General features: G+C 37.7%; 1 pseudogene; it reads left to right on the top strand.

The window, feature by feature from the left end:
• Window positions 1-3104: 3104 nt before the first annotated feature.
• LOC116898588 lies at window positions 3105-5672 on the top strand (annotated as a pseudogene).
• The last annotated feature ends 1098 nt before the right edge of the window (window positions 5673-6770 follow it).

Raw genomic sequence — 6770 nt, 5'->3', positions numbered from 1 at the left:
AGTATAGCAGAATATTTAACTATTGATTAAAAATATTCATGAACGATTATTCAATGGAGTGAAATTTGTTCAATGATATAGTGATGGACATGGATTCCTTTCCTAAGATGCTAGAGTAAGGACAGGGTGTACTAGGCAATACTAGGGTTATAGAAGAGTTCTTGGGACATTAGAAGTATTTGATCTTTATAGTTCTGTGGGGAACATTAGCAGGCATACCATGCTATGACAAGATGTGACTTATCCTGTTGGATTGAATGACCAATAAGAATGTTCTGGAATAATCAACAAAGGAAAGTGTTGACTGTCAAAGTATGAAATCAGAAATAGATTCAAGAGCCCAGGTACAATATCTACACAACTAACCCTCAATTAACAGAAACACCTGAACCAACAGAAATTATGATAAGCAAGAAATGTTTTTAAAAAACCATTTCCTGTCTTGATTTTTGGAATGTGCACAGGAGCATGTATTAGCAACTCATTGATGAGAATACAAAAGCAGCACCAGTTAATAACTCTGAATATTTATTTATTCAGAACAATTTCGCTAAACAGGAAGAGTCTTTGGGTAATTTGTTGTCAATCACAACAGTCATCAATTAGTCACATTAAAATGATTCCTTAATGCATATTCAGATCAATGTAATATATTATATACAAAGAACACAAAGCCAGGGGAAAAACGTTAAGAATGCCTGTTTGAGAGCTTCCAGGGACTAAGCCACTACCTAAAGACTATACATGGACTGACCCTGGACTCTGACCTCATAGGTAGCAATGAATATCCTAGTAAGAGCACCAGTGGAAGGGGAAGCCCTGGGTCCTGCTAAGACTGAACCCCCAGTGAACTAGACTGTTGGGGGGAGGGCGGTAATGGGGGGAGGGTGGGGAGGGGAACACCCATAAGGAAGGGGAGGGGGGAGGGGGATGTTTGCCGGGAAACCTGGAAAGGGAATAACACTGGAAATGTATATAAAAAATACTCAAGTTAATAAAAAAAAAAAGAATGCCTGGTTGTGTGCAAAAGTTGTATTGTGCAACTTAACCCTACCATCCAGCTCCAGCTGAATCAGATATAGACTTCATCAAATTATCATACAGACTCGTATAGTTATTACTGAGAATTTGCTTTCTTTAAAAACACAGAAATGTTATGTGACTATGCTTTTGTTTTAATCCCAGATGTGGGATATAGGGCTGTTTCAAATAGTCCATGGCAGCTGACTATGATTTGTCTCATGCTCTAGCAAGGGGTAGGATTTTGTCAGTTGAAGATATTTTTTGTTTCGGGACTCTTGAGAAGGTATAAAAATTCCAGAGCCCTCAGAGGGTGCTGCCCCTGATCCCATTGCTGGTTGCTGGTTACTACTGGTTTTGCTAGTTGTTCCTTTCTGTTTGCTGAATTACTTGTTGCAGATATCTTGATGATGAAGACCAAACTTGCTCCAAGAACTTGACACCCTTAGTCCATAGGAATTAGTCTAAATGAGATTGACGTTCCCTTTCTAGTCTATCCTCCTTCTCCCCTACCTAGTATTGATGATGTTAAAAGTATGGAGAAAAGGTGGTAAAAAACAGAATCCAATAGGGCAGCCAAAAGTCAAGCCACAAAGTTATTGTTACAGTGAAACTCACATGTTACATCTCCTTGTTGGAATGACAACATAATATATCTGTATTCACTGTCAGGTATGATGGTCTAAAGGTCATCTGGCACTTAGGTGAGGAATTCGGTCTGGGGAATAGAGATAATTTGCTGTTAATCTTTTGATGGCTAGCACAGGTGCACATGCCCTGGGCAATGCAAATCTAGAAGCTTCTTCTTGACTATGGCAGAGAAAACTCGCAGTCCTGCCTTAGCTATTCAGAGCTGGTGAGGTATTGCCCTCACTACCAAGGAAATGAATACTTCAGATTTTCTAGGTGTAACAGAGAAAAGGATTCATAAACAGTCCCATATGCCGCGTGAAGTAGAACTTCAAAGTTTATTGCTACATTACTGAAATAAGGAAATGGAGAAGAACCCAAGGGAAAGGAGGTTCAGTACCAGGCCCAAATTGGGAACCAGCTCAAGGGGAAGCTCCAAGGCCTAACACATTACTGATGGACAGCACTGCCACATGTGTCTATCATGTTGGAACGAACTCTCTGAATCTCATTGGCAGAAGTGTTTGTATGCAGTTGATTTATATGGAGAGATGGCTTAGGCTCAATCTCAGAATTTGGAAGCTTAGCTGAGGAGAGTCTTGCTTGAGATAACCCTTCCCTTTGTTCCAGTGTAGAACAGGCTCTTAACGGTGCTAATCTTGTAACAACTTCAACACTAACATTGGATATAAAGTTAAGATTTTTAGTGATTGTTTTTCTCTACTGTACAACTTATAGTTATTTCTGTTCTATTTGAACTTTGTATGGTAGACCTATGTAAGTTCTATCAATAATCACCATGTCATTATGCATTTTTGACATTTTCCCCTATCAAAAAATTAGGCACTCCCTTTTAAAATTCATACACAGGCAAGTCGCAGGGACACAGGCAGCAGATATTAAATATTAGAGGAAGGTCCTTTATATGTCCTTCTCTAGAACGTCAAAGCTGGATTCCTGGATTGCTTTCAAAACTACTATCTTCAAAACTTCTACTTTAATGACTCATTGCATTCTGTTTACAATATTCGACCACTTTTTTAGTTCAAAGCCTTCAAAATTCTTTCAAAAAATTAATGTTATTTAATTCTTCACATTTTTATACCAAAGTGACTTGGCACTACAGTCTTTACTAATAAGGATCTCTACAGGCACAGAACTGATTACATATCAGATATCTTAAGAAATGTAGTCTTGATTAGTTCAATAAATGCCATCTCCCTGTAGAGAGGCTAGATGTCTCGGTACCCAGTATGGTGCTATGGCCCTGGAGACTCCTACAGAGGTGCTGACCTTCAGTCTCTGTTGGAACCTTTAAGAAATTATCTCTAAGAGCAGTCAAAGAGTGATGCATCTGTAGCCATCTGATGGAGGAACTTTCCAGGAAAGCGAGAACAAGCAAGTAAAAATCATTTCTTCTTCCAATGCCCTTTTATCGGGCAGGGCAGCAGAATATGCGATCTAAATGTATAGTAGGACTTCCTGTTCAAATAGTCCCCAAGAACAAGCATGAATTTAGCAAAATACAGTGTGATGAGATAGGGAAATATCAAGAAGAGCTGAAAACTATGTCCCCTTTTGTCATGTTTCAGGATCCCCATGACACAGGAGGACTTGGACACAAAGTCATGATACCATTCACTGTGGCTGGATTCCTTGACTTCCCAAGGACAATTGGCCATGGATCCCATGTTTCTACATGTTCTTGCTGCCTTTCTGTGAGTTTTTAATCTATAAAATTTTATTTATTTGAATTTATAAACATTTATTAGATGGCTCTTTTTCAAAACCTAAAAGCCTTTGAAACAGTAACAGATTTTGTAACTGTTATATCTATAGTATCATTTCTCATTATTAGATACATATTACCTAAACATTTTCAGTACTTCTGTTTTATATTGTGTAGTCGCTGCATTTCTGATATCTATTTATGTTTTAAAAAACATTATCTGTTACACAAGCTTTTATGTATTCTGGGTGAATGGTCTATGACCTGAGTATCTTGTATTATTTGATCCCATTAACTCTGAGTGCTATCTACTTGTAGTCATGTTATGACAAATTTTGTGGTTTTTTTTTGACAGAAACTCTATACATTTTAATTCCTATTTATTTTCAAGACAGACAAGCATAATATTATTCAAGTCATGCATGTAAATAATTTTCATCAGAAATTTGTCTTCATTTATAAATATGTTGCTATAGATTTTCAAGTTAAACTGAAGCGAAATGCCATTTATAATTAGAAATATAATTATTTGACAATAAAATGTACTATATATTTATGAAATAAATTGTTTTTATGTTGTAACCAAAATTCTAGAAGTGGTATAAACAGGACACTGTTGCCAATAACACTTTATAGACATATATGGACAGAAAGTGGTGTACTTAGTTCAGAAGTTGTCTTCTGCATTTTTAAATTCATGCTTTACATATAATTTTATCCTGCTAAGTAATACAAATATATTACTATATATAATATATATTATATAGATACATTATATATTATGTGGAGAGGGAAAGAGAAAGAGTAACAGAGACAGGAAGTGAGTATATATAAAATGTTGGTTAATAGTGTCTAGAAACAATTAAGGATTTATTTTTCTAGATCACCAATATTATTAATCATTATACTTCTAAAATGAACTTCAGTGAAAGGCATCTCTTTTTTCCATAGAAAATTTATTCATAGAAATAGAGCACCATGAAGCCTTCAAAAACAATACCATTCACCAATAGATTAGTTCTCCACTCTGATATTCCTAAATGGCTTCAGTTCAGCAATCATGGGCATGCTGAGGGGATAACGGAATACCATATGTCCTGCTCACCTCCGTGGTCTGCTGTGGACGTATACATCATTGTCATTCTCATTACAAGATCTCACAGAATTTATCTCAGTGCCTTTCAGCTTCCATCTTTCTTCCTGTCTTTTCTGACCTATAAACAATTGGGAATATAAACTTAGAAATATACAAGAATAGTACTAAAGTGAGGCCTCTATGGAAAAGGAATACAAGATAGTCTTGTATAGTTCTGTGGCATCCCAAATGTGAAGTTTTAGACATACTCAGTCAAGAATCACATAAAAATGGGGACACATTCTGAGACTCAGTATCTGGTCACTTCGTAATTCTTGTGCCTCTATACAATGGATTTTCACAAACATGGATGACACAATCCACCACTCAAAACTCAAAATGGTCCATTTATGCAAACAAGGAACATGCTAAGCAGAAGACAAAAGAGGATTATGCAAGCCAACACAGCATACAGAATTCACGTATGTATTTTATAGAGCACCATAAAGACAGAGCCAGGGCAAGCGAGAGCCGGACGGGCACTGGGCAACTCTGTGCCTCACGGAGGAAAATCAAGTAAACTTGAGCAAAGGAGATCCTAAGAAGCCGAGAGGCAAAATGTCCTCCTATGCATTCTTTGTGCAAACCTCCCAGGAGGAGCACAAGAAGAAGCACCCGGATGCTTCTGTCAACTTCTCAGAGTTCTCCAAGAAGTGCTCAGAGAGGTTGAAGACCATGTCTGCTAAAGAAAAGCAGAAATTTGAAGATATGGCAAACAAAGTCTGACATGGCTTGTTATGAAAGAGAAATGAAAACCTACATTCCCCCAAAGGGGAGACCAAAAGAAGTTCAAGGACCCCAGTGCCCCCAGGGGCCTCCTTCGGCCTCTTCTTGTTCTGTTCTGACCGCCGCCCAAAAATCAAAGGCGAGCATCCTGGCTTATCCATTGGTGATGTCACAAAGAAACTAGGAGAGATGTGGAACAACACTGCCGCGGATGACAAGCAGCCCTATGAGAAGAAGGCCGCCAAGCTGAAGGAGAAATAGAAGAAGGTCATTGCTGCCTACAGAACTAAAGGAAAACCTGATGCAGCAAAAAAGGGGTTGGTCAAGGCTGAGAAGAGCAAGGAAAAGAAGGAAGAGGAAGACGACAAGGAGGATAAAGAGGATGAGCAAGAGGAAGAAGAGGAAGACAAAGAGGAAGAAAATAATGAATAAGTTGGTTCTAGCACAGTTTTTTTTTCTTGTCTATAAAACATTTTACCCCACTGTACACAACTCACTCCTTTTAAGGAAAAAAAAATTGAAATGCAAGGCTGTGTAAGATTTATTTTTAAAGTGTACAATGTCTTTTTTGATAGTTAACACAGTACCAAATGTGTCTGTCTATAGCCCTGTCCTGGTGGTGTTTTCCATAGCCACTAACCTTGCCTGGTACAGTCTTGGGGTATAAATTGGCATGGAAATTAAAGCAGGTTCTTGTTGGTGCACAGCACAAATTAGTTATATACGGGGACAGTAGTTTGGTTTTGTATTTTTTCTTTGTTTTTTTTCCCTTTTTTCTTTTGGTTTCATTTTCGTTTTTTGTTTAGTTTTTTTTTTCATCTTCAGGTGTCTCTGATGCAGCTTATACAAAGATAATTGTTGTTCTGTTAACTGACTACCACTCTGTAATTGCAAAAAAAAAAATTGCAGCTGTTTTGTTGACCTTCTGAATGCTTCTAAGTAAATACAATTGTTTTATTGAGAGAGAGAAAGAGAGAGAGAGAGAGAGAGAGAATGCATAGCAACATAACAAAAATAAATAAACCAGTAATGTTTATTGTCATTATCAGTTACCATGGACTACACACTCTCTGTATACACTACACTTTCACATGGGTGAAAGACTATCGTGAGAAGTAAACATCCGTAGTTCCTTATCCTCTTTGTGACTGTAACATAGCAGGGCACTAAGATTCTAGCTACATTTTATGGAGCTATGGATGGAAACCCATGATACTGTAGCACCTTGCTTTCCATGAAGTCCACCCCTGCTCATAGGAAGACCTTGGAACACAAACCTCCAAATGAAAGGCATCTCGTGATTACAGACACTCAGGAAGGGATTCCTACCGCTTTCCTTGCACTGTAGTATCTAGCACTTTCTTAGGAGGCTTCCTGGCACTGTGAATTGTTATTTTCAGATGCCAGGGTTAGTAATCCTAATCTAGCGCTATGTACTAAATTACTTCTTGATTTTCCAGGATACAGAGCCAGTGCTTTACAAAAATAACGTGATCTGAGTTTGCTTTATTTTCCTTATTTTGCCTACTT

This window comes from Rattus rattus, chromosome 4, assembly GCF_011064425.1.
Source record: "Rattus rattus isolate New Zealand chromosome 4, Rrattus_CSIRO_v1, whole genome shotgun sequence".
In the NCBI taxonomy this organism is placed as follows: domain Eukaryota; kingdom Metazoa; phylum Chordata; class Mammalia; order Rodentia; family Muridae; genus Rattus; species Rattus rattus.
This window is presented reverse-complemented; position numbering and strand designations above follow the sequence as displayed.